Consider the following 26,461-nt stretch of genomic DNA (forward strand, 5'->3'; position numbering starts at 1 on the left):
ATTATCTTATCTTAAATTAATCCTAAAAAGGGGTAAGTGATAATATTAGCACAAAAGTGAAACAATCTAGAATCATTTACATTTGAACATTTTATGCTATTTGTTTGTGCGAGTAGGAAAACTATAGTCACTCCTGACATCCTCACCAACTGACAACTGACAGAATATACAGATCAATAAGTGCTTAAGCCTAACTAACAAAATAATAATTTTCTGCTTTGGCTAAACGGTTTTCCTTTAATGTCCACCCATCAGCCCCAGTCTCCTCCCTGTGAGGTTTGGCATCACTGTAACAAAATTCACATTCACATCTTTATAATTCTTCATTAGAAGAGCTGCAATTGCAGTAGTTACTGCAGGACTTGGAAGGTGCTTTGATTTGGACACGCTTTCTATTAATGTTGCTCAAACACAATAGATAGCCCGAAATTCTCCAGAAACCCTGTGCTATGTCGGCACAGCTCAGGTAAAAATCAGCGACACAGTGCTACAGCCCAACCTGTGAGTAGCTGCTATATCATGTAAAAACTGACCTGCGTGTTCTTCTGTGTTCAACATGAGTGACAATGCAACCATCTGCACAGCAGACCAGAGCAGACCTATTGTAGTGTGAACAGAACCCAATGTGCATCCGTGGTCCACTTTCCAGTCCTCATCAGTTGGTGCACAAGGATACTAGAAGCACAAGCTGGCCATTAGAAACTTGGATTATCTGCATTTTAACAAGACCTTTTTATGTACGGCACTTGAGTCAAAGGCCGAGAAAAAAGCTGTCACAAGGGATGAAGCTTGAACAAGTAAATTTAATCTTGCATCTCAAAGCCATAAACATGAATTAATAGCGTAACTTTTACTGATGATCTTTTCCCATAGAAGATTTTAACATTGTGTCGAGGACAGAGGTGAACTATTTTGACATCTGTGCTGTGTTCCAGTATGTGCTAAGTGTTACTACCAGTACATTGGAATCTGCTAATTGACAAAACTGCAAATCAGCAGGAAGCTGACATTTAAATTAAGGCGCTTTTACAGAAATAAATAACGTCTTACCTTAAACAGTGAACTGCCGACTGTACAGGCAACATTGTTTATTAGTATTCGACTGCTCTGATGTGATTTACATGGATGCAGCAGCCGCATACGCTCAGGCCCTTTGACGCTGTTTATCACAACGCACTTAGATTCATTACAGGTGACAGTTTTAGAGCACATCATTGTATCCTTTGTGAGAAGAGAAAACACTGCCTCTTGTTTACTGACAAAGCCGTATCTCACAAACTACATTTATACATTTCATCAATTTTAAAATCCTCAATGACTGGATATTGCATTTAATCAAATGAGATACTTAGCAAGTGAACACTGAGGTATGACAGCAACCTTTTTTATGCGCCCGGCTGTGTCTTAAATTGGACACACTTGTATCAAGGAATGTACCTGTTTTTCTCATAATGTTATGCATGGTCACACACACTAGGTGGTCCGCACTGTAATGAATTACCATATCATTTACCCCAAGCAAACACAATCATTACAGAACGCTCTGTGTATTATCATAAATAAGATGGTCACACACTGGGCAAGTATGGGAAGTGTTATTCTGTGCATACATGCACCTTTGTCATACTATGCATGCTTGTTTTGTTACTGGAAAAAAAGGAAAACAAAGAAGTAAGTCTTTAAAAAATGCAAATTCTTTAAAGTACTGTGGTATTGTTATAGGCTGTCTAGTTTATATTGTAAAGATGGTCAGTTTTTGGTAGTCAGGGTGGATTTCGTAAAGGTGCTTTCAGCCTCATGCATGTTAAAATAGACAGCACCCCTGACTTAGACAGCAAAATCTGGTTAAAAAAGGTTGAAGGATGGATCTTTAACCTGTTTCAAGCTCTGCTCTCAAGAGAGACTGTAAAATGGTAAAAAAGTGAACTTTACACTGAGAGACAAGAGGATTCTGCTAACATTGAGTGGTAGGCCGTGCCCTTCAAATGCCTCCAGGGGCCTTGTGGATCTACAATTTCATTTTGCTATATATTTGAATGCTCACAGGGTTTTTTATATTACATTTGCAATATAGACAACTTTGACCATATTGCAAAGCAGAGCACCTTGTCTCCTCTTCTTGAATTTCTCTTTCTTTAATCTTCTCCTTCCACTGTCCCTCACTGCTGCCTCATCTGTTCACTCATATCTACAATTTCATTTTCTATCTCCTCTCCAATTCTCAAGGATACAATGAATGCTAACTGTAAGTGTTAAGTGGGTTTTACTCAGAGACAGACCAAGGATGATGCGATGTGAGTGATTAGGTGATTAGTCTGTGTGTGCGTGTGCGCGTGTGCATTGTGTGTTCCATCAAACTGACTCCCAATGGCAGATAGCAGCTGGCAGAACTGACTGTGACGAGCACACACACACACGCACATGCACGCAGGCATGCACACACACAGACACACACACACACACATTAGGTTGCGTTATGCAGAAGAAAATTGGGTTCCAACAAATAACTATCGCTTAACTCAGTTAGCACAGTACAAATCCATTTGAAGTCGGTGTTATGGGAAACATGCTGTAGATAGCAGATGTTGTATAAGCCATTAGCCATGACTTAAGGAATTGTTCTTCTGCGACGTCCACGATGAAAAGCCATCTGTGATACATATGAAAAGACACTAAGAGTTATTGTATGCTATTATTATAGTTATTATGTTTAAATAGTAGTAGTACAAGTCAGTCCAATAGCTCGAGTCCCATACTGAAGACTCATCACATTTACAAATAGCAACTTTAAAAAAGATATGTTATTACTGAACATTAATTTGAGGTTGAAATAACATTTAAGCTTTTAGTTGATATCTTGTTTCATATTTTCTCCAGAAAATGTTGTACAGAGCAGAAGCCTAACTGCAAACACTGAGAAAGTGCTCTGAAAGTTCAAAATTATATGGTGGCCATGAAGAGCTGCTATGTGGAAGTCAGATTCCCCGCACAAAATAGCTCCTATGCAACAATCCCTCAAATTACTATTGAATAATTCCATATAATATGAGAAAAAAATGGTGATCTGCAGTTAGAAATGTTTCCTTCAAATGCTTCATTCCAACAGATGCATAAAAGCTGTTTATGTTGTCCTATATTTCTGAACCAGCAAATGCTACAATATGGTTGTCACTATTTTCATCTATTAACTTTTTTTGTAATTTAACACTGTTGGACTAGAAAAAGGATTCTAGGCAGACAAACATGGATAAAAACATAAAAACAGCTGTATTTAAAATAGATCTTTCTCCATTTGATGTGAAAAAATAATCGAAACCCTCAACATTTTTCTGCACTTTGGCAAATGCTTAAAGGCTACCTGTGGGGGTTTTGAACTCTAGTACAAATCAGCTGTTTTTCTATTATTAAGTCTCCATTTTGTTTGTATCATACACACATGCATACAGGTGATGCAGCACACATTCCTGCCTATGGTTTCACACTATTCCAATGATCTATAGGCAGAAGTTACACGCCAAGATAAGCAACAATGCACCGTATAAGGACAGGAAGAAAAAGACTGCAAGCCAGTAAACCTGGATGTAAACACTGCTGGATCTAAAAAAAAAATATCTTTGCAAATATTTTATGAGGAAGGAAATACATTTCACACAATTGCTAAACCTCAAGGATCCGCATGATGTGTTTTGGAGAGAAACACTGTTAACATAACTTTTGTTTGTTTACAAGAAAACTCCACAGGGAACTTTTAATAAAGCTAGCATTCTAAGATGAATAATACAGTGTATGTAATTGGGTTGTGATATTCAAAACAGTTCTAGCCATAAATTTTAGAGATATGAGACATTTTTCTTTGGATTTAATTATTTTTTTAGTTGGAATTGAACAGGATTACTTAGTGTCTGCAAAGCTGTTAATGACATTTTTGCTTCATTAAGTGCAATGCAAAACAACAAAGCACGGCAGAGAGAGGTAGTGAGAGAGAACACGCTCTGCTTAATCACATACATGTGCACGTACACATGCAGGCGTTGTCATGCCGCACCCGTTTTGCTTATGAATAACAACTTCATTATTCAAATGACTGGATCTGAGGTTAGAGATTGAGAGACGGTGTGAAGGAAGAAGATGGGAAGAACGGAGAAAAATGCTCTGACTTGTTTGTATTTCTTTAAACCAATCACAAAATAGTGAAGGGGGAATTGTTTTGGTGGAATACTTGCATGCAAGGAAGCGAGCACTGCCATTTAATTGGCTCATTCGCTGAACAAAAGCAGCAAAGCTGCCTTACTGCACATTCAAAATCTTTAGAACAACTTAAAATGTCAGCGTCTAGGTTGTTGCCCTAAGGTTGTGGTTGTTGTATCCCATAGTGATGGAGATTTTGAAAATAGTAGATAGCGGAAGGTGTGGAGAAAGCCACAGGAAATACCTGCTGTCAGCATCCAGCGAGTGAGACAGAACAGCAACACCTTAATGATTCAGCAAATTAAACTTGCTATTCAACAAGATCGCTGATCACTTTGGTTTCTTATTCATGTATGACATTAAAAAATCTTTCAATCTCTGGTTACTGATCATCTCTACACTGCACAGTCAATATCCCTGCTATAATTAGACAGAAAAAAATGTTTTCTGTGATGAAAGTGTGGCAAAATCAGTCAATGTTTACAGTGCAAGTAACTGTCTTTCCTTTTCTGTGCATTCACAGATTTCCCTCAGCATGTGTTGGAACTGTCAGCTGCATAATGTTTGGAGAGCCCCAGTTGGGTTTTACTCTATTTTTAGGGTTTGTTGTTCTTTGCTGTATTCTACTTGCTATCGCCACAGCCAGCTAATTTCCTCTAAGCTATCATTATAGTTTCACCTTTTGTGTGGCAATTAAGCACACACTGGGAAATGCATTGATTGCATCATGCATTTTTAAAACCATTAGCATGATGTACTGTATATGTAGACTAGAGGGGAGGAGGCAAAGCAACAGAAGAATGGATGTAGGGATGACAGAAAAGGTAAAATATGCAGCAATAAAACAAGGACCGCTTCTTTTTTTTCTTAGAATGACATGGAGATGAACTGCTGGCTCAGAGCCAGACAATCTCTGCCAGCTCTGTATCTCTATAGCTTCTCAGAGTGCTACAGTCAAGGTCAGAGAAAATGGGTGAACTCCCCCTTTAATACCAGGTACATTAGGAGGAATTACAGCTAATACAAGGACGAGAACATCAGTTATCTCCCCTTTTCTTTCCGCTTCTCTTGTTCTTTATCCCTTCCTCACTTCTTGTCATTTCCTTTAGTCACATTCTTCTCTGTGTTCTTTCCCTCTCCAGCCCTCCACTTTACTGGCCTCTTCATCACACACACGTACACACACTACACCATCTTTTGCAGGTCTATATGGATGACGAATGCGCAGTATGTTCTTTGCTCAGTGTGTCCATGCTTGTGAGCGTGCTGTAATGTGTGTGTGCGTGTGTGTGTGTGTGTGTGTGTGTGTGTGTGTGTGTGAATGTGTGAGGATGCCAAGGCAGTTAACAGCAGCAGGCTAAGAATAGTTTCAACTTGTCTGCTCATCTCTCCCTCTTTCTCAGCTCTACTGCTCCATGTTGTCCCACAGATTTGAATCTTCTACCCATTTTCCCTGTCAACATCCACGAGTTCATACAGGAGCTTTGTACCTTTGAAAAGCATCACACAGCCGCTGCCATAGAATATAGTCAAGGTCTTCAAATTATCCCATTAAGCTCTACTCAGAAAAAAAAACATTCAACCACATGTGAAATGAAAGTAATCCTGCACTTTTCTGTGAACTGAACTCTTTGTTAGTGCTGCTGTAACAACTGTCTTACAGCAGCACACACTCTCTCACTACTCTGCAGTGAATGTGACTGTACATCAGGAGATCTTATCAAGGTTTAACACTAAATGAGTGTAAAAACAACCAGGACCACATCAAGAAAGGTCTCTTGGGTTTTCTCCTCTTTTATTTACTCCTTCTTCGTGTTTTTCTTCCCTCACTCCCCCCTCTATCTCCGTCCTGCTATCTTCGTCCGTCTTGCTCTCCTCCTTCCTCTGTGTCTCCTTCCATCTTTATTCTACTTAAAACACACATGACACTGTGCCAGATTTTGCTCCTTGATCTTGGAGGTTCTTTCGCATTTTTTGTCACGCTTTTCCCTTTTTTATTCCAGCTGGAGAAACGCATCTAATAAACACAAGCACGCACACGGCACTATACGCACACTAACTGCACTCTGCGTGCGTATGTGTGTGTAGATATAAGTGCATGCTTATAGTTCTTTTAATATTCTCTTTTATTCTCTTCCCTCTTCTTTCATGTCGAGAGGCTGTCAGTTTGTGCATCTATAAGTCTCTGTTTTTATCTGCCTTCCCTGCTCCTCACCATTCCCCCTCTCCTACTGTATACCATCCTTCTCTTCCAGTGTCTTTCAGTCTTTGAATTTCTTTTTCTCTCTCTAGCCCTCTCTCCATTGCCACGAGTGTTTTTTCTGCCTGTGTCAACACTCAACATCGCTCAGCTGTCCAATAGAAGCTATTTGGAAAGTAAAATCCCACCTGTAGGAAAGATGACTCACAGGCTAACAGAATGATATGGAGTGTCATAATAGTATGGTGTATTTCACTGCTTTCATTGTCAGTGATCATTTTAAGTCAATCTTTATCATAACTTTTGCTGTTATTTGACTAAATACAAAGATTTTAGAACCACTTGTTGACTTTATTTTAAATAAACTGCTGATTTTGTTTCTATATTCTGAAGATTATAGTTATTTTTTTAAAAAGCTTTCATTTTGAGAACACTAATAGATGAACAGGTGCACTCACATTAGAAAGAATGCTTTTACACAAATTTCGCCTCAATAAATTGAAAGCATATGAATGAATAACAAATTACCCTCCTACACCTCAGTAATTCCATTTATGTACTGAGGAGCTGAGACATTCACTCACTGCCCTGTTGCAACAGAGGTGAAGGGAATTTTGTTTTGTGGTGCACAAAAGACAGAAAACATGACAAACTAAGCAACAGCGTGCTTGTCCAAAAGCAGTGTCCTGGTTACTCATTCCCACACACCTCGCTGTCACCAGTTTTCTTCAGATCTGTCTTATAGTGAAGAAGTGCTCCTCCTGAAAAGTGTTGACAGTGTGGCCAAGTCAAGAATATTTATGTAGCCTAAAAATGTGTCCAGCGGGACTTTACAGTCTGTAACATCTTTTGACTCTCGAGTCAGATAAGGAAACTGTGGATGGATTCGTGATACGTTTTGCATTTGCAGTAGGCTCTTTACAAATGTGACAAATGAAGCCTAATGAACTGAACCAACTGCTTCTTACGGCCAAACACAAAACACAATTCCAAGGCTAACCACAACCAGTAACACACTCTTATTCCCTCATATGAATGTATACCAGAGGGATAAAAAATAAATAAATCTGTGTGAATTGCATTTCAATTTGAATGGCAATCCGACTTTGCTATAATGGTCTCTTTTTATCCAGTTTATAATTATGCTAAATTCTGTCAGTTTTCAGTAAAGATTAAGTTAACATTCTTAATTTAATGGAATAGAAAACAATGTTTAAAAGTTGCCTGTGGATAGCCATATCCACAAAAGCCATGCACAGTTACAGAATACTGTAAAACTCAACTGCCTTTCAATCATGTGCTGCTGCTTTGTGTCTTTGACGGGTATAATGTATAGTGAGCTCAAATCCATGTAGAGGTTTTACTAGCAAGTTCATGAAGTCACACATCAGTTCATGGTCATTCCTTGCAGCGGCAGCTTTGTTTTATTGTAAAGTAGTTACTTTTAAAAACACAGACTCTGCATATTTGTACAAGACTGCTTGTTCAAAATAAAGCATACAGCTGATTACAGGGGTCAGAAGTCAACTGCAGATCTCTTGATAGCTGCTCCTGAGAGTAGCTGAGGGTCTCCTCTGGGTCACTGTACAAATACAGCACTGACTGGCCCACGTTTTTACAATAATCAGCCAAAATGTTTGAAAAGAGCTTAAATTGCACCACACACTGATGCACAAGTGTGTCTCCTGATGTGAAGCAGGCTGGTAATGGAGTGGAGTGGAGAAATAATTGGCTTTTAGTGAGAATCTGACATGTGGAACAAACACCTTGACAATTGCATGTTGGCTGTGGATAGATGCAGAATGCTGAGAGGTATCTTACTTGAGCTGGGATATGACAGGAGTGAAGCAGACCTGCATTTTACACCAGCTTGTACATATAATGTTTCAAAGTTTTTAGTCGTAAATCTGTTATGTCAAGAACGTAAGCAAGTTTGGTAGTTTCACTAGAGCTTGTACAAATATTTTTTTGAGTTTTATCATTTCAATCAGAAGAGTAACTTCAGGTTTAGCATTTACAGCCAAAGACTGATTAGATTCATCTCGAAAGGGTTACAAAATTCAAATGAGCGGTTTTTAATTGCAATCACAATCATTTCATATTCAAATGCTGCTCCACCAAGATTTCGTAAAGCATCCTTTTGAATTTACAGCTGGCATGTAGGGTTTAGTGTGTTTTAATTGCACACTAAAGTGTAATAATGGAAAAGTCAGTCTGACACAGCTGAAAAATAAAATTCATCTGCATTAACTATTGGTAGCATGGATTGTAGTGGGATTTTTCTACTATAGATTGATTACAACACCACAACAATATAAGTCAAGGATTTACACACAAAGATAAGCATCTGTACAACTCAAATGAAGCACACCGGCACCCACTGTAAATGCACATGCATGTTTACATGCACACAGCAGTGTTCAGTGACACCAGGACAGCAGGATGCAGCACTGTGCAATCAATCACTTCTCATCCACATGTGAATATGTGCACACAGACCTCCAGATAAGGTGTGTGCATTTTTAACAATTTGACTGTTACACTTCCAAACTGGCATATTTCTCTGAGACCCACATAGATGCTCTCAGTCTCACACACAGATTCTGTGAAATACATAACGCATAGAGAGTTTAAATAGAAAGCATTAGAAGTGCTCGGAGCATTACGATGCTTAGCACAAGGTTCTTGAACAACACGCCACACTCTGAGTCCTTGGAGAGTTACAGAGCCCGCATGCCTCCCTCTAAAAACCAAATTGTGGCTGTGACTTCGGCTCAAACTGAATTATTTTCTTTCAAGGTTACAATGTCTTTAGAAAGCGTTTCTTTGCTGAGCCAAGGCAAAGGAGCAGTGACACAAAGAGGGAATTTGGTCCTATGATGCCTTGGATTGTAACTCAGACTACAAAAACTTCCTAAAGGCTAAGATTAAATTTTGACTGCGCTTTTATTGAGAAGGAAGATTCTGGATTTTGCCCCATATCATTTCCGTTAAAATTGCTTTAATGGACATGTGACCACTGTTTTATGTCAAACCAAAAATTTGACCATGTCTTGTATTTCTCTTGATTCAATGCAATGGTTATTTTTCATTTCAAATTCATTCTCATATATTAAAGATCCCCTTCAGTGAAAATCATATTTTTTACCTTGGTAACATTTCCATATGGTGGTACATCGTGAGCAACATAAGCTGTCAATGCCACAGCTAAGCATTTACATCTGGAAGCTGCACTGCACCACTGACAGCCTCAAAAAAGCACATTCAGACTTCTGGGGTTTCATACGTGACAAAACCTATGAAACTCATCCTGTCAACTTCCTGGTTGAGACTTTCCACATCACTATTCTACTTCTACAATCTCTTTCCAGTTCGAACCTGTATGGCTGAATAACTCCATTATTACAACTTGTCTTTGTGTTTTCTTTACAGCATTTGAGCAGAAAGAGAGATTGCAAAAGTGTAGATACATTTAAGTCATTTTAAAGCATGAAGGGATTATTTGCTGGGAAAACCTCCAAATATTTAATTTGGAATTTTTAAGGTTTCAATCAAGGACTGGGGAGAGAATTTAAATGTAACAAGTTAAGCTTATGGAAGCATTGGTAACACTTTTATATACACTACATGAATAAATGTCTGAGAAACAGTGAGTGTAAAGCATCAAGGGAAATCAATGACTTTTTTGTTTTTTGCTCATTTCCGCATTTATTTTTCAAGCCCCCATAAGAAAAAAACCCTATGGAATACTATTTATTGTTCCAGGACCAATTCATTCAGAGAAAAACATAATGATATTAAATATGTCCTGCTAGTTTTATATCAGTATTACTATGGAAGGAATTTACAACGAGGTGCATGCAAACACACAATTCTTGCTTTTTCCTCCTTTTCCATACCTAACCCGTACTGAGGCACTTCCATTCACTTTCTATCTCTTTCTCTCCCTCTCTCTTTATATTAAAGCTGCAGCAGTCTGTCAAGTCACATAAAAGATTTTGATTTTGCACGCACATTCACAATTTTCTGTCTGTGACATAATGGCAGAAAATAACCAACACTAGCAGAAAATCTATGGAAAGAAAAACTTAGCTTCACTCTCGTCTGCCTCCCTCTGTCTCTGTAATAGTATCTCTATTGTCTGTTCTCTTCTCCCTCCCTCTGCAAGGCTGTCTGTCCTTCCCTCGTTCCTTGTCATTCTCATCTATCTGTCTGTGCCACCCTCTTCCTCCTCACCCTGTCCCAGAGTGTTGAGTCACTCCTTAGGGGTGAGGCAGTGAGTGCAGAACAATCCCTCTGTCTCTGGCCTATCAGCCATCCTTTGATAGAGCTGCGGTTATTGATTAAAATGTCTGAGAGCTCGGCCTTCTGGGGCCCGGAAGCTTTATTCAACCCTCTCCGTTTGCTCTTCACACTCAGTCTTCCTCTCCATCTCTCTTCCCGAGCCTCCCTCTCTTTGTCTAACCCCCCTCATTGCCTTTGACTTCCTCCACCCTGTTTTTTTTTTTTTTGATTTGCCTAAGGCAACACTGCAGCCAAACCAGACCACTGATTAGTAAGTAGTAACTGCTGCCTTTTCCTCTCTCCATCATGTATGTGTGTCACATGTGTGTTGAGATGTAGATGTGTCACTGTCTGAATCCAATCATTACATCATATCACTGTTTGTTTTAAACACTGAGCACAAATCACGATGACAATACTGAAATTCATATATCATCTGTTTGTAAGTGCTTATCATCATGTACAGTGTGCTGTGGCTTATTTGAACACTGAAAAACATGGCGAAACCATCCAGCCTTTTCATCTGAGAATATCTATACTCCTCAAGTCACTCTTAATTACAATTAATGAAAATACAATTAAAAATGTTTTAATATTTGGATAGAAAATGTTATTTACTGTATAGAACGCAGCTGTAAATCATCTTTAAATCAAACTTATTTCATCATTTTGTACAAGTATCCAATATAGAAAGGAATTAACATCCAGGTACACTAAGCTAAATGAATGTATTCTAATACGTACATCAAAAGCCTTATTTGTTTTTGTTGAAAAACTTTTATGATTATTAAACTCCATCATGTCATTTTAGCGGTCTTGTGTTGCTGTGTTGAACAGCATCGCATTACCCTGAAAAGTGCTTTTAGACTGAATGTTAGAAGCACCTATCAGTACATCACGAAGCGATTCAACAGCTCTACAAAGTAACCTCTAAACTATGAAGTTCAATTAACTTCTCTCACGAACAAGAAAACTGACTTACAACATAACTGAACATATTCATGTACACTGTATCATGTTTTAACAAACTGGAAAATGACTGCACTTACATTACAGAGAGTCAGAAAAGAATGTCTTCTATGTTTGAATACATCTGATAATTTCACATAAAACTATTGTTTGCACTCAAAAAACTGCAATAAAGACATTAGAGAATGTTGTGTGGATCTATTTCTGTTACAAACACTTTTGTTTTAGACCGATCAGTAACGAACTTGAAGGCATACAAAGTTAGTTTGGTAAAGACAGAATGATCAGTCACTTTTCTTCTGGTTAGGACTTTCTCCTTCTTATTAGCTGAATGCTGCCTCTTGAGGCAAATATCTCACGATAAAGGCAGAACCCAAGTGATCACTATATAGAAAGAGACCGGGTAATAAATGTGGACACATACAGCATAAGTTAAGCTGTATAAATGTGTTATGTTGCCAAGTGATGGGTTGAGGTGCCAAGTAATTGAGGGGTGCTGTGTTTTAAATGTAAGCTGCTGGTTAATGGGTTGAGACACACAGTAAAGGTCTGGCTAAGAACCCATTATCCCCCCACCCCCGTTGAAAAAGGACTGGAATGGACAAATGCAGTAACAGATGTCTGTTCCCCTATGTCACCCATTAATGTCTATACAACCCTACTTACACAGCTTATAGAAAACCCCATGCAGTGGTCCACAGGTTTTCCATTATCAAATGTAGTTTGCTACCATCTCCCACTAACTACAGGGACAACGTAATTCCTTGTTTGATTGGTTTCTATAAGTGCTGTTGTTATATAACAGTATAGCAGTTCCAGGCGGGAAATGGGCAGGAAAAGAAGTGTGTTCCGTAAGTGAAAGCAGAGGTTGACTTTTGTTTTATTATCAATATTTATTCTCCTATGATGTTTCTTTTTCTGTCGTTTGTTACGTTTCTGACAAAGTCCCTAATATACTCTCTGCCGCTCGCTTTTCTCTTTCTCTGGTTGCCTGCTTTTGTATGCTCTCTGTATTTTATTTATTTATTTATTTTTTGGTCATTGATTTGGGAGATGTTATGATTCTGACCAAGTCACCACAACACTGAAAGACAGCCAAATTTGTTTCTCCTTCTCTTTCACACCGCCCACTACGCACACACACACACACACACACACACACAATAACACACACATGCACACAGAGAATCTCAAAACAACCCTCCACTCCTCTTTAATAGTCTTGCCGCTCCTCAGTCCTGTTCTGTGTTTGTTGTTTAGCAGCTAACAATTTTATGCCTGTTTATCGCAGTGGAAGATACAAACAAACCCTGATATACTGAAATACATTTCAGATTTTTTAAGATAGAACTCGGCCTACATTTTACCATTTTTATAATGCAGAAAAAAGTGACAATCATCAGACCGACATAGTTGCTGAATCATGACACCACACAACTGCAACCGAGTGTACAGTACCGCTATGGCTATAAAAGCTTTTGCATTTAAAGAGTACAGTGGCGACTTAGTGCATACGGCCAGCACCCACGAGTATTACTTCCTGGCATTAAAAATCCTATTGGGTACAGGAACAAATTAGTTTTTATATCTGTTCGCTCCTCTCGAGTCCCTCATCCTTCCAGTGGAGGGAGAGAGCCGGTAGTCAAAGAGGAGACTGAATGTGTTGTCTCAGAGACTATTTTCTGCTCTGTCTAATGCCCTACTCATAAAAGCCCTCGATGGATGAGTTTAACTTGGCAAAATGCAAATGATTTGTGACTGAAGTTGCAAGTTTACAAAGGTCTGTATTTGTGCGATACCTCTTACTAAAAAGGATCCTAATACAAGATGGCTGCGGCTGCATTTCTGCATTGTTTTTGTGTTCCACTCACAGTCGATACTGACTTTACATTTTGCCAGCCTGGAAATGTATTGACAACCTATTGGCAATTAAATAACATGTTAAATGTTTAAAACTGGATCTTTGGCAGTCACAAGGTCACATAACTGCAATGTCCATACTTCGATTCCTGCCTGGACCCTGTGGTGCATCTCATTCCCCTTCCTCTCCACTGGTTTAATGTCTGCCTCTTCACTGCTGACTGTCCAATAAAGGCAAAAAAAAGTGCAAAGCTGAAATAAATAGTCAATGAACACAACAATTTTAGCAAATCAATAACTCATTTGAATAGGTCTCCAAGCAAAACTGACTGAAATCCTATCTTTCCAGCTCTCAAAAGTTAAAATCCCCCCCTAAATATTCAGTGGAACAAAGCAAGTAATCCGAAGACATCAAACTGGATTCTGGGAAATTGCAATATTACAACATTTTTTCATTGTTTTCTGAAATTTTACAAACCAAAGACTGAATAGACTTTTTGATGAAAAACAAAGTCTGATCATTGCTGAAAATAAACTGTGTACTAACAGGCTTTGGCAAAACTAAGTGAGCATTTTTTAAAAAGTGGATTAGTTGTTGCTCCCTTTGTGTTATTGAAGGATGGATGGACAGCTGAAGGGAATGCTGAAGAGAATAACCACTGCATAATTACATTATGATAAGAAAATGGTCAGAGAACAGCATTGGATTGTCTTTAGCATTGCAAAAACAAATCATAACAGAATTTGTAAGTCAGTCGCACCACTGCTGTATTATAGAATCAGAAGCAGACAAGATGTTTTTATTTGTTGTCCTAAATAGCAGCAAACTGTACCAACATCCTTCATCCATGCATCATTAAGCTGAAATTTTCCAGACAGTTTAAAGTGAGTCATGACAATATGAGCTTACTCTAAGTTGATAGCAAAATAAAAGGTGTCACCTTATGCAAATCTTATGCAAACGCCACCTCGTCACACATTTTGTTGTTCAGGATGAGGCTTTCAGTTCACAAATGCAAGCATGTCTGCATCTCTATTGCTCAACTGTGCACTGAACCAAAAACAGCAATGTCATCACACATTTTATCCAACAGCTAGGGCTCAAAGGACAAGCTCAGTCCTGTCTGTAAAAAAATCAGACAACCAAACTGCATTTTCAGTTACATTTAGTAGGAAATACATTTTCCATCAGCTTACAGTTGTTTGAGGAATCACAAGCATGCTTCACATAGATGAGGTGGGGTCACCCTGGTAATCCCGAAAATAGAGGTGGAGCTTCAAACATGTTGCTTAAGTGTTGTATTTTAATCCATAACTAAACTTAAGAAAGCTTCTAAGACTTATTGTTGGGAAAGTGCAAACTAAACCATGATACTGTCCTAAGCCTGGCAATGTAGCTTTAGTGCCTCAGGGTTCCCGCGTCTTAAAAATATTAACACGTGATATGTATGAGTTTATGATTGTAATTGGTCTCAAACCTCAAAATAAATGGTAACATTTATTCATTTATGTATTTATTTAAATAATTTACAGAATGACTCTCGAGGTAACATCGCGCAATCAACAAAACAGTGATGTGTTTGCAGCCGGGACTCTAATCGCAGACGCACGTCGTTCATGTAGCAACTTTGGACCACATGGGAAAATGTAAATTCAACGAAAATTGGCTGTCCAACCAAGTTTTATCTTCACGGCTGAAAGCGGTACCAGGCAGTGTACGAGGCACCGGTGTATTTTGTGCAAGAAATGTTTCAAACTCGGCACGATGGGAGTGAAGGCCGTGGAGTCATACATGCACAGCGCAAAACATAAAGCCTCGAAATCAAGCTGCCATCAAACGCCGGGTATTTCCCAGTTCTGTTCTACTCTCGTCTCCACCCCCAGCCCCGATATCAACAACCAGGACCGCAGCATCGCATCTCCGGACTATGTTCGGGTGGACGCCTACACTGAAAGCACAGGTACTGTGGTCTCTGAACTCCGTGACAAAACACCAATCATACCAGTCAAATGAGGGAGTTGGAGGCTTTTTCCGTGCTGTGTTCCCAGACTCTGACATTGCCCACTCGTTTGCGTGTGGTTCGGTGCAAGACGGCCTACATCAGCAGGTTTGGATTAGCCCCGTACATTTCAGAGCAGCTTGTTGCGGATGCTAACAAGGACGCGTTTGTTTTAATGTTTGGCGAGAGCCTCAACCAGACCACGAAAACAAAACAACTGGATCTGCATATCCGCTATTGGTGCGAAGATCACGTCCAGTCAAGATATTCGGGGTCGCAGTTGATGGGACATGGAACAGCTGAGGATTTACTACGCCATTTCAAAGTAAGTAGGCGACAAACAAATTATTATGGAAGCAGAAAATTAGAAACATCATTCTGCCTGTCTCATGCGTGTAAATGTAGCGACCAAAACTTTCAATATAATGCAGTCCACTTCAACACCACTGCAAATTACAACATCAGTAATGAAGTTCATATCTTTTCTGAAAGTGTCAATCAAAACTGAACATTATTATATTTGTAAAGGTAGAAGTCATGGCTGTTGTATTGGATCACATTATATTGTACAAGTGTTGTTTATATTGTATGGTCTTCAGTGGTGGACAGCAGTGAAGTACATTTACTTGAGTACTGTACTTAAGTACATTTTGTGAGCATCTGTACTTTACTTGAGTATTTGTTTTTTTTTGGAAACTTGTGACTTTCACTCCACTACATTTCAAAGACAAATACTGTACTTTTGACTCCACTACATTTCTAGGAAGGTTGTTGTTACTTTTCGACTAAGCTTTGAAGTCAGCTGTTGCTGTTTTTTCTTTTCTAAAATGCAGTTGGTCACATGCTGTGTTCCTCACAAAAGGAAACTGATCACAGTAGCTCCTCTCAAATGGGACTGATGTAAAAGTGGAAATACGTCATCCAGGTGCACTCTGGAACAAGAGCAAGCAAGCTCTCCCTCTGTTATTTAAACAAAAAGCAGTAATAGTGACAGCAGGAGAAAGACAAAATGAATTCTCAAGATGTTATTATAATTATTCATTATTCCAGGTAGCTTTTAAAGTTGGATTGTTTTTATTGGGATGAAAAATACCTCATAATTCATGTATATACTGCTCCTGAAGACAGAAAGAAATCTCAGTTATTTAACAGACTTGGAGAACTCCTTAGAGTTGGCTTCAATCTCATTTTATGATGTGATTTTAATACATTTACATCAGAAATTGACAACAGCTGTCCGTTTTGTTCTTGACTGTATTTCTATGCTGAAGTTTTTATAGATGTTTCTGTAGGCTTTATGTAGCAGAGTGGTTCTACAAGCAGGTCAGTGCATCATCAGGTGCTTTCAGAAAGTTACAAGGTTCTGTATATGCATCGTGAAAACAATACAGCATGTATTGATATTACAAAATGTACTTTGTAATTTGTACTTTTGAATACTTCAGTATTTTTTAAAGCAAGAACTCTACTACTTTAACTCAAGTAAAATTTTGACTGAGCAACTTTCACTTGTAGTTGAGTAATATTTGACCAGGAGTATCTATACTTTGACTCAAGTACTGGGGTTCAGTACTTCGTCCACCACTGATGGTCTTCAGCTTTGACTTATTAAAGCGAAATTCCACTTTTCAAGAATAATGCACTCAATATGTACTCACCTCTATGCTGATATGAGGATGGGTGAAAATCATCAGTTCACAAAATAATCCTGGAGTTTCAGCAGAAAACAGCGTTGCAGCTAATTACAGTGAATGGTGACCATGGATAAAATGTAAAAAAAACGAACACAAAATGTCTCTGCTCTCTGTGGTGGTTGATTTTATCCATGGTCATCATTCATTCTAATTAGCTGCAATGCTGTTTTCTGCTGAAACTCCAGGATTGTTTTGTGAACAGAAGATCTTCACCCATCCTCACATGGGCGTAGAGGTGAGTACATATTGAGTGGATTATTCTTGAAAAGTGGAATATCGCTTTAAGGTGTCATTATTGATATCTTTTCTGTGTCAGCCTTCCATCTGTTACAAAGACAATATGCTGTATGACAGTTTGCTAAATCTTTACTGGATTAATCCAGTATGATTTTTATATGCTTCATGTGCTTCAACATTGTTTATTCCCAGGAAGGTGCCAAGGACCTGGATAGGCGTAAGCCGTTGTCCGCCTCCATGGATGGACCAAACGTTAATTGGAAGTTCCTGGAGCTACTGCAGCAAGAACATATTGCAACTGAAGGAATTTTGCCTGGAGGTGTGGTCAAAGAAAAAAAACTTTTTCACTGGACAAAAAAGTCATGTTTTATGTTAAAATAAACATTTGGGTAAAATTGTCCCTAACCCTATGTAATTGATGTGGTGTTTTTTTTTTTCATTTGTGTTTATTGTGAAATTGGTCTTAAATTTAATTTCAAATGGCAATAAAAAAAGTCTTAAAAGGTCTTGAATTTAACTTGCCTTAAGCTGTAGGAATCCGGTGCCTAAACATTGAGTGAAACAAATCCTAAATTGAGATTAATGGCCCAATAACAGACGCAAACACTAACACTTGCTAACTGATGTCTCCATCCTCCCCCCTTACCTCCTAATCTGACTATTTCAAAATGAAAGCCTTTCCTACTGCATCACAGTCTCAACTTTTGGTAAGAAAACTTGCTTGTTTTAAAACATAAATGAGAATGCAGTTTAATTGTATAGATGTATAGAAAGATTACGAGACGGGGCTGACATACTACGATAAGATTAAAATAATCAAAGAATTGTGGTTAGGGCTGAATTTCAAATAAAAATTTTAATTTAAAACAATGCAGTTAGCAAACAGTTTAACCTGTCAGGTCAGTGGTTTTACAAATTCATGGCTCCTCCCTTTTGATGGTGTCTCATGTGCTAATCACGTTTTAAATCTATTACTCAGTGATTATTGAACCGAAGCAAAAACAAAATCGCAAATCAAATCACAATATCTGCCAGAACAAATGCAATCAGTTATTTTCCGAAAATCGTTCAGCCCTAATTCTGGTGGTAAAATTTCATTACAACATCACCACGCTTCTTGGTTTGTTTATACACCAACATTTCCATTCCCATAATGGTTGACAAAGCCCCTGTTGCAAAGCTAAGGCTGGCAGCTAAATGTGGTGGTTATGTAAGAGGGAGAAGTAAAAGGCTTGTTTAAACCTGTTCGCCAAAAGTAACAGATCTCCATTGTGAGTTGTAATGCATTGTGACGGCTGCAAAAAGGATTTTGGTGTACCCCATAAGTCAAAATCGTACAACAATCTGTATTCATAAAATGTAAGTGACTAGCTGAATTATTGAGATGGACATCAAAACTGCTGTGATACCAGTCACTGACACAATCATGAGGTGGGACACTCTCCACAAACTGCACATGTCAAACACTGCACTTTTCCTGGGTCAGAGTCCGTGGCATGACCGAGCATCCTCTTTTCAAACAGCTATATTTCAGATGCAGCAGCAAAGAACAATACATACAGAAGGCTGGACATACTCCTGCAAATGTCACTCTGGAAAAAAAGGAATTAAAACTTAGCACAACTCTTTTAGTCCTATTGTTTGTCCAAGCCCGAAGCTGTGCCTTAACAAGAAATATCACAATACATAATTTAGCCAGAGGAGAGGAGAGTCATGAAATCAGATCACTAATCTTGTGACGGGAAGATTCACCAAAAGTAGGCTAGCAACATGACACTCCTGCCAACTGTATAAGCATTACTTTACATACAAGTGAGCTTTCTATCGCGGTGCTGCACTAATCATACTGTAGAAAAACAACCAGGGTAATGTCACAGTCATCTTTCATGATGGGATAACTATCCTCGTGCAAAATACATTTTCCTGTTTAAAATTCTAATCAGTAAAGTAATCTACTCAGGTAAACACAATAATATAATCTCATAGATTGAATTACCTCCATAATGACTTTACTGTAGTATATCAGAAGCAAAAAAATGACTTAAATTCATCATTTAAATCATCATCTTTCAAAGCAGTGTGGTTATCCCCCCTCAGTCTAAAAAAACCCTCTGTATACTGCCACAGTTTCATCTTCAGAGACAAAAAAAAGAGAGGCCATGTCGATGTTTTACTATTCAAAGCTGCACTGGTTTCTCAAAGAGTAGCTTTGAGGCCATCGTATGTTATTATGCATATTAATCAAGTCAGCTCACATTCAGAAAGATTTTCTTAGATACACCAGAAAAGTAGTTTGATTTGTTGCTTGTCACTTTGCAGAATTAATGTCACTGAGCAAATGTTGTAGAGACAGTAAATCACTGACGAGGATCACAAGTTGGCTGTGAGAAGAGAAGAGAAGAGAAGAGAAGAGAAGAGAAGAGAAGAGAAGAGAAGAGAAGAGAAGAGAAGAGAAGAGAAGAGAAGAGAAGAGAAGAGAAGAGAAGGATTCCTGACAACACAAGATGGATCGTATCTTCCGATTGAATGTCCAATTTTTAAGATCCAAGGTATATCTGGTGTTGCTACTGTAACGCTATCCATTACAAACCAAAAGATGTACCCTTAATCCTGGCGATATGGAGCCGTACAATTGAGAAGCCATTACTTCTGCTGTCATGCGTGGGCCCAAAGGTGTAGGCTGGCAAGATAACCATGACAGAACATGTCACATGCATAACTATCACACCACATCCTCATATAGCATCCTGGATCAAAACTACTATGTGGCTGCTTACTGTAAGAGCAAGGTTGGAATAGTCATCACTCCAAAGAAGGCAAAATTGTTAAAATTGAGTTTGGGTGAGCTGGCGGTCATGCAGTGCAGAGAAAGGCAGAGGTTACTCTGTCATGTCATCAGTACTGTGACTACAACAGTCACCTACTGAACCAGAGCCTTGTATTTCTTATGACCTTATGAGGGATCCAGAGGTGTGAAAGTCTCTTTTTTCCATTCTTCACACAAGTACTGCTGTCACTTCTGTGCAACGGCATCAATACCTGTGAGGAGAAATTGCAGAGTCATCTGCCCTTTTCCTCATTTTTCATGAATCATTGTGTTGATAATACAGACAGAACTGGGGAGGCAGTTGATCAAGGAGGCCGAGTGATTCAGCCAGAGGAAGCTATAATGGTATTCCTTCAGTGCTACTTTCAACGTGTGACCGGGTCTGGAAAATACATCACACATACAACATAGTGAATTACACGCATACTGACCTGCAAGCATATTTTGTCCTATGTGCTGTCATAACTCAAGAGACGGAACATGTTAAGACGGCTGGAGCTTGGTGGAGAAATCCTTTCAGCCCAAGACACTGAGCATCAGAGTGATAGAGTGGTGATTAGCTGGGATTCACTGGATACAGTATTTCCAGGACTGACAGCTGGATGGTAAGTCATGCGGCATGTCAATCACTCCCTCAAGCCTTTTTTTTTTTTTTTTGAGAAGCAGTCTGTGTATAACATTGTGTAGCAGTGCTGATAATCTCCTACATTCTGAGTTTATGACAGAAAAACACTGCCAGTACTCATAAAAATGGACTGGAAGGGGAAAATGTCTCCAATTGTTAATGACTGTAGGTAACCAACTACAGTACAGGCAAGGCACCAGACTGAACAGCTCTTGTTTGTTTATAAGTGTATAAATTTCAGGCAGAAAGCTGCTGAAAAGGAGCATGCATTTACAATCAGTCTTCCCTAAACAAAGAAATTACAAGGAAGCAGGCTTATTGTTAAAACCTGCGACAAAACCAGAATAAAGGGAAGCAACTATCTCTGCTGCCATCAATGAGAAAATATTACAAAGGAAACTGTGATATGTTGAAATATTCACCAGCTCTCACAGCACAAAATGTTTAGCGGATAAGATCAATGGCGGTCTAAGTAGCGAAGGCTACATGAACCTGATGGCTGTGCAATTGTTTTGATTCATGCACCAGTGGTCATTTCTTTTAAGTGATTTTACAGCTAACATCTATGCTGTGAGCAATATCACATCCATTGGTACGCGTGTCACTGGTGATATACTCAACACTAATCATCATGGAGGAGACACATACTATTTTGGCAGTAACAGAGGTCACTCGCAATTATGTCATTGCTGCCGAGAAGAAATTAAAGAGAAAGGAATGGGAGGAAGAGAAAATACTGGTTATGAACATCGACAGTCATATTTTGAGTAATAGTGCAGCTGGCCAAAGGTCTGTGACTCCTGTCATGTTGTAATATCTTACTGGAGTGGAAGAAAGAATAAGAAATAAGATGTGGATGACAAGACCAGAGTCAACAGTCTTGTTCTGTGAGCTTTGCAGTAAGCAGATTCTGTGACTTATGTCACAGCCACTACATCTAGCTTTGCATGCATTATAAAGTATTCTCCTATAGCATCATCCATAACAAATATGTGCTTTGTTATGTCCTTCAATGCTTAATAGGCACATTGGTGTGTTTCAGATCTTGGTGCAGCTGATTTACAGCATCGTGGATAATGAACAGCAGCAAAATCTAAGAGCTGGCAGTAAGTGTTTTTCCATCCTGGTACTTTTATTAGCATTTCCAATTTGTGCATAAAAAAGCTGAAGGAAAAACAGTTTTTCTAACATCGCAGCTTTTTTCCTGTTGCGTGGAAAAGTTCATGAGACTGTACAAACAGAAACAGACATGTCACTCAAACGCCTACTCAAACTTCAGCTGCAAAGAAGAAAAACAGTGGCAGACAAAGGCTCAGATACAGTATATGTGGAGCCATGAGGACTGCAACATTCTTTGAGTTAATGCATGACACCAACATAAATGTCTAATTGTTAATAGATTTTCGAGATTGTTTTCCGCTATGCAAGGTCTGACTGCATGGCACTCAGAGTACTTTCTGTACCTGATCTCAGTGTACCATCTTTAATGGCACTCAGCTGGAGACTGAACACCACTACGTTTGGCTCACTTTGGATTTGGATGGCAAAGTGACTTGTGAAACTTTGTGATGGATTTTCAGATATACAACAATACAACAGCAATGTTGTTTGGATGCAAAAGTGTTTGTGTTACTATCAGTCTTCAATTTGTGGGTCTGACATAAAAATACATACAAAACCTAAAAGAAAAAAAAGCCATTAGGTTCATCTCAGTTGGTGTTTAGTGTACATAAACATGTAAGTATAAGAATAGCAAGTAAGAATGCAAATATGAAGAGGGAAGGCAGTGACAGTCTCTCAGATTTGACATTTAAAAAGGAGAGTTGTGTTAATAACTGTATTCATCTCCTATTTTATGGTAAAATTTATCACCACATCTGCAAAATGCCAAATTTAGTGTAATAACTGAACGGGAAAAGGCCATACAGTCTCTACTAATACTTTGCTTTATATCCATTCATATTTAGAGGAGGAGACAGTAACACGGTGCATGGAGTATATGAGGTGGAGGCTGGTTACAATATGTTTTGAGTAAATATTGAGAGCCCAAGCTTTTTTAGTATTGTGATGGTATTTTCTTTGGGTATTTTTCATTGACGAAAAGGACAGAATGAATGACATGCAACAAAGGTCTCAGGCCACCAGCAAGGGACTTTTTGAACAGGTTAACCAGTAAACTTTGTCAGCTTTGCAGAAGAAATTAATTTGCATCTCATCTAATTTAATATAAGCAAATTACAGGGCTATACCACACAGACAATATCTTACTATATCATGTAAACCACAGACAATTAAAAATGAGGATTTTTTAATTGGCATACTAGATGATTAATCACAGTCATCATAACTGCAGATTACTAATCATCCAGTTGTAAGCATCATAAGTTTTGATGCAGTATTTCATATAAATAAGACAACAGATGACACATTCTGAATGACATTCTAGATATGATGTATCAATAAATGATTTCCACATTTGGTTATAAATAATACTCTGATTAACATATCGGTCATGTTGACAGAGCAGACTGTGGAAAAAGAAAATAGCTTGCTGAGCCAGGGTTTATAGATTGATTCCCTTGCGAGGCAATGTGGCTCACTGTATGCAACTGATGCACAAATCAACCTGTAAGATATACAGCATCTTCACGATTTCCATTTATTTCACAGAATTATTACTTTTATGCATGTTTTTCAAACATGGAGAAGCAGAGCGGGGCTGGCAGTGAGATATGCAGGGTTTCAACATCAGGACAAGAAATGGTTTTTCAGGAGCTCAGTAAACGCATCTGGATTTTCCTTGGTGTCTAGTGAGTTTTGGAGATTTGATATTGCAAGGTCTGATTACAATAGATCCCCTCTTTACACAAATGATGGAAGGATTTATTCCACATTGGCACGATTATATTATATTATATTATATTATATTATATTATATTATATTATATTATATTATATTATATTATATTATATTATATTATATTATATTATATTATATTATACTTCCATAAAATAAAGACATATTTCACACAATTAAAGTTTTGATGCATTATTATACTACCTTGGGCTATTCTGCTGTATGAAACTATATCAATATATAAATCACAAACTTAGAAATAGGGTAACTGGATTACATAGATGATTACGAAATATAAACTGGAGCCTCAACATAACATTATATTACAATATATTATGACATAATTATATGGTTACATAATATACATGGCAATCTAATGAGTGATATACTTTATACATATAAATTAGGTAATTAGGTGATATTGCAGTGAGGGTGTTAATGGAGGCACAAAGCACCACCGAGGCTGGTTGGTTGGCTGCCTGACTCACAATTGACTGCTGATCTACAAGCAATTATCCTTTTTCAATTTTCTGACCATAATTCTGAGGTAAAAGATCTATCATCTAATTAGTCACTGCTTCCAGTCACAGGCACATTATTGCAGTCAGCAGACAGAAACAGGGACGAAGTGGATCGATCAGCCAGATGGACATACGGACTGACAACCGCCAGCTGACTTATCTAATAGAAGAAAATTCCTGCGATGCCACCTTATTAAGTCTTCACACAGAGAACAGTGTAACCCTTTTGTGGAAGTAGACAGTAGACGAAACGAGGCACAAAAAGTAGGAGAGAGGAGAGAGCAGTGGTTGGAGCAGGAGACAGGACGAGATGAAAAAGGTACATAGTCAAGAGAGGCAAGGAGAATCTGGGAAGGAGATTGAGAAGCCGAAAATCACACTTTTAGGACAAAGAGTGAGCGAGAGGAAGGAGGAGGGAAAAGGACAACAGCTAAAAAGGATGAGGCAGTGAGAGAAAGATCCAGAGAGAGGAGAGGAGCAGGGGAGAACATTATATCAGATCTGAGTGGAGGAAGTCATTTAGTTAAATTTAGCCCCCATTTAGAAAAGCTCTTCATGTCCCCTAAACAACTCCACACCAGCAGGCTACTGGATGCCACAAAATGCCTGGTGCAATAAACTGGGGAAAGGGAGGGAGGAGGAGAGGAGAGGAGAGGAGAGGAGAGGAGAGGAGAGGAGAGGAGAGGAGAGGAGAGGAGAGGAGAGGAGAGGAGAGGAGACATTAGAGGAGAGGAGAGGAGAGGAGAGGAGAGGAGAGGAGAGGAGAGGAGAGGAGAGGAGAGGAGAGGAGAGGAGAGGAGACATTAGAGGAGACATGAGAGGAGAGGAGAGGAGAGGAGAGGAGAGGAGAGGAGAGGAGAGGAGAGGAGACATTAGAGGAGAGGAGAGGAGAGGAGAGGAGAGGAGAGAGAGGAGAGGAGAGGAGACATTAGAGGAGAGGAGAGGAGAGGAGAGGAGAGGAGAGGAGAGGAGAGGAGAGGAGAGGAGAGGAGACATTAGAGGAGAGGAGAGGAGAGGAGAGGAGAGGAGAGGAGAGGAGACATTAGAGGAGAGGAGAGGAGAGGAGAGGAGAGGAGAGGAGAGGAGAGGAGACATTAGAGGAGAGGAGAGGAGAGGAGAGGAGAGGAGAGGAGAGGAGAGGAGAGGAGAGGAGAGGAGAGGAGAGGAGAGGAGAGGAGACATTAGAGGAGAGGAGAGGAGAGGAGAGGAGAGGAGAGGAGAGGAGAGGAGAGGAGACATTAGAGGAGAGGAGAGGAGAGGAGAGGAGAGGAGAGGAGACATTAGAGGAGAGGAGAGGAGAGGAGAGGAGAGGAGAGGAGAGGAGAGGAGAGGAGAGGAGAGGAGAGGAGAGGAGACATTAGAGGAGAGGAGAGGAGAGGAGAGGAGAGGAGAGGAGAGGAGAGGAGAGGAGAGGAGCAGGCTGGCTATGTGACACCTCTCTCTGTTCTCTGTCTTACTCAGTGCAGTGACGTCAGCTTTTTAACAGCACTGGTGTCAAATCTGGCCTCCCTCCTGTTTCTAGCGCCAGGAAGGCAGTCTGAAAGAGATTATTAAACAGTAAATGTGGATTTTTTTTTCATGTATATTCATGAGACATGTATCCTTTTCAATCATTGTGAAACACACGCATTCTTACAGAGGATGAACACAGTATCAAGAACACCTATGCAACTTCCTGCCATCTTTGTGAAGTTTTGAAAATCAGCACTGAACACTCGCCACTCTGCACTCCCACATACAGAGGAAAATGGCTATCAGAACAACAAACTGGGACTGCTGGCGTTGCCTTTTAAGGAGCAGCTTACAATGAGTTTGGCAAAGGCATTTTTGTACAGTGATTCTTTCTCACTCGTTTATGCTATGAGCAGTGTGGATACAAAGGTGCAATACGCAGTATTATACAGCCCTTGTCATCAGGGCTATATGCTGCAAATAAAAAGAATCTCACTAATGCCAACTTCTTTGGAGATATTACAAAGAGATGTGTCCCCACACAGAGTCAAAGGCAAACATAATACCGATAGGAAGTACATTAACTTTTTAATCATTCAGTTTAAACTGCATATGGAGGTGCATCAAGTTCATGATTAAATATTAATTATATTACAGGGGAAACTGCAAGCTTTACAGCTTTTGATGCACAACATTAAGTACATTAAAGCCTGATGTGCAAGATGGAAACAGATGATCCACTGTGGT

At 39.1% G+C, this 26,461-nt stretch overlaps 1 protein-coding gene and 1 long non-coding RNA gene across 2 annotated transcripts in view; one reads left to right on the plus strand and one right to left on the minus strand.

The window, feature by feature from the left end:
- LOC111576189 (CUB and sushi domain-containing protein 1-like) overlaps window positions 1-26,461 on the minus strand; it is a 427,486-nt gene that overhangs the window by 385,882 nt on the left and 15,143 nt on the right. The window lies entirely within an intron of this gene.
- LOC129348959 (uncharacterized) lies at window positions 15,079-17,842 on the plus strand. The gene is made up of 2 exons (XR_008601735.1): window positions 15,079-15,826; window positions 17,625-17,842. It is a non-coding gene; the product is annotated as an uncharacterized LOC129348959 (long non-coding RNA).

The sequence above is a fragment of the Amphiprion ocellaris genome, chromosome 1, assembly GCF_022539595.1.
Source record: "Amphiprion ocellaris isolate individual 3 ecotype Okinawa chromosome 1, ASM2253959v1, whole genome shotgun sequence".
Taxonomy (NCBI): domain Eukaryota; kingdom Metazoa; phylum Chordata; class Actinopteri; family Pomacentridae; genus Amphiprion; species Amphiprion ocellaris.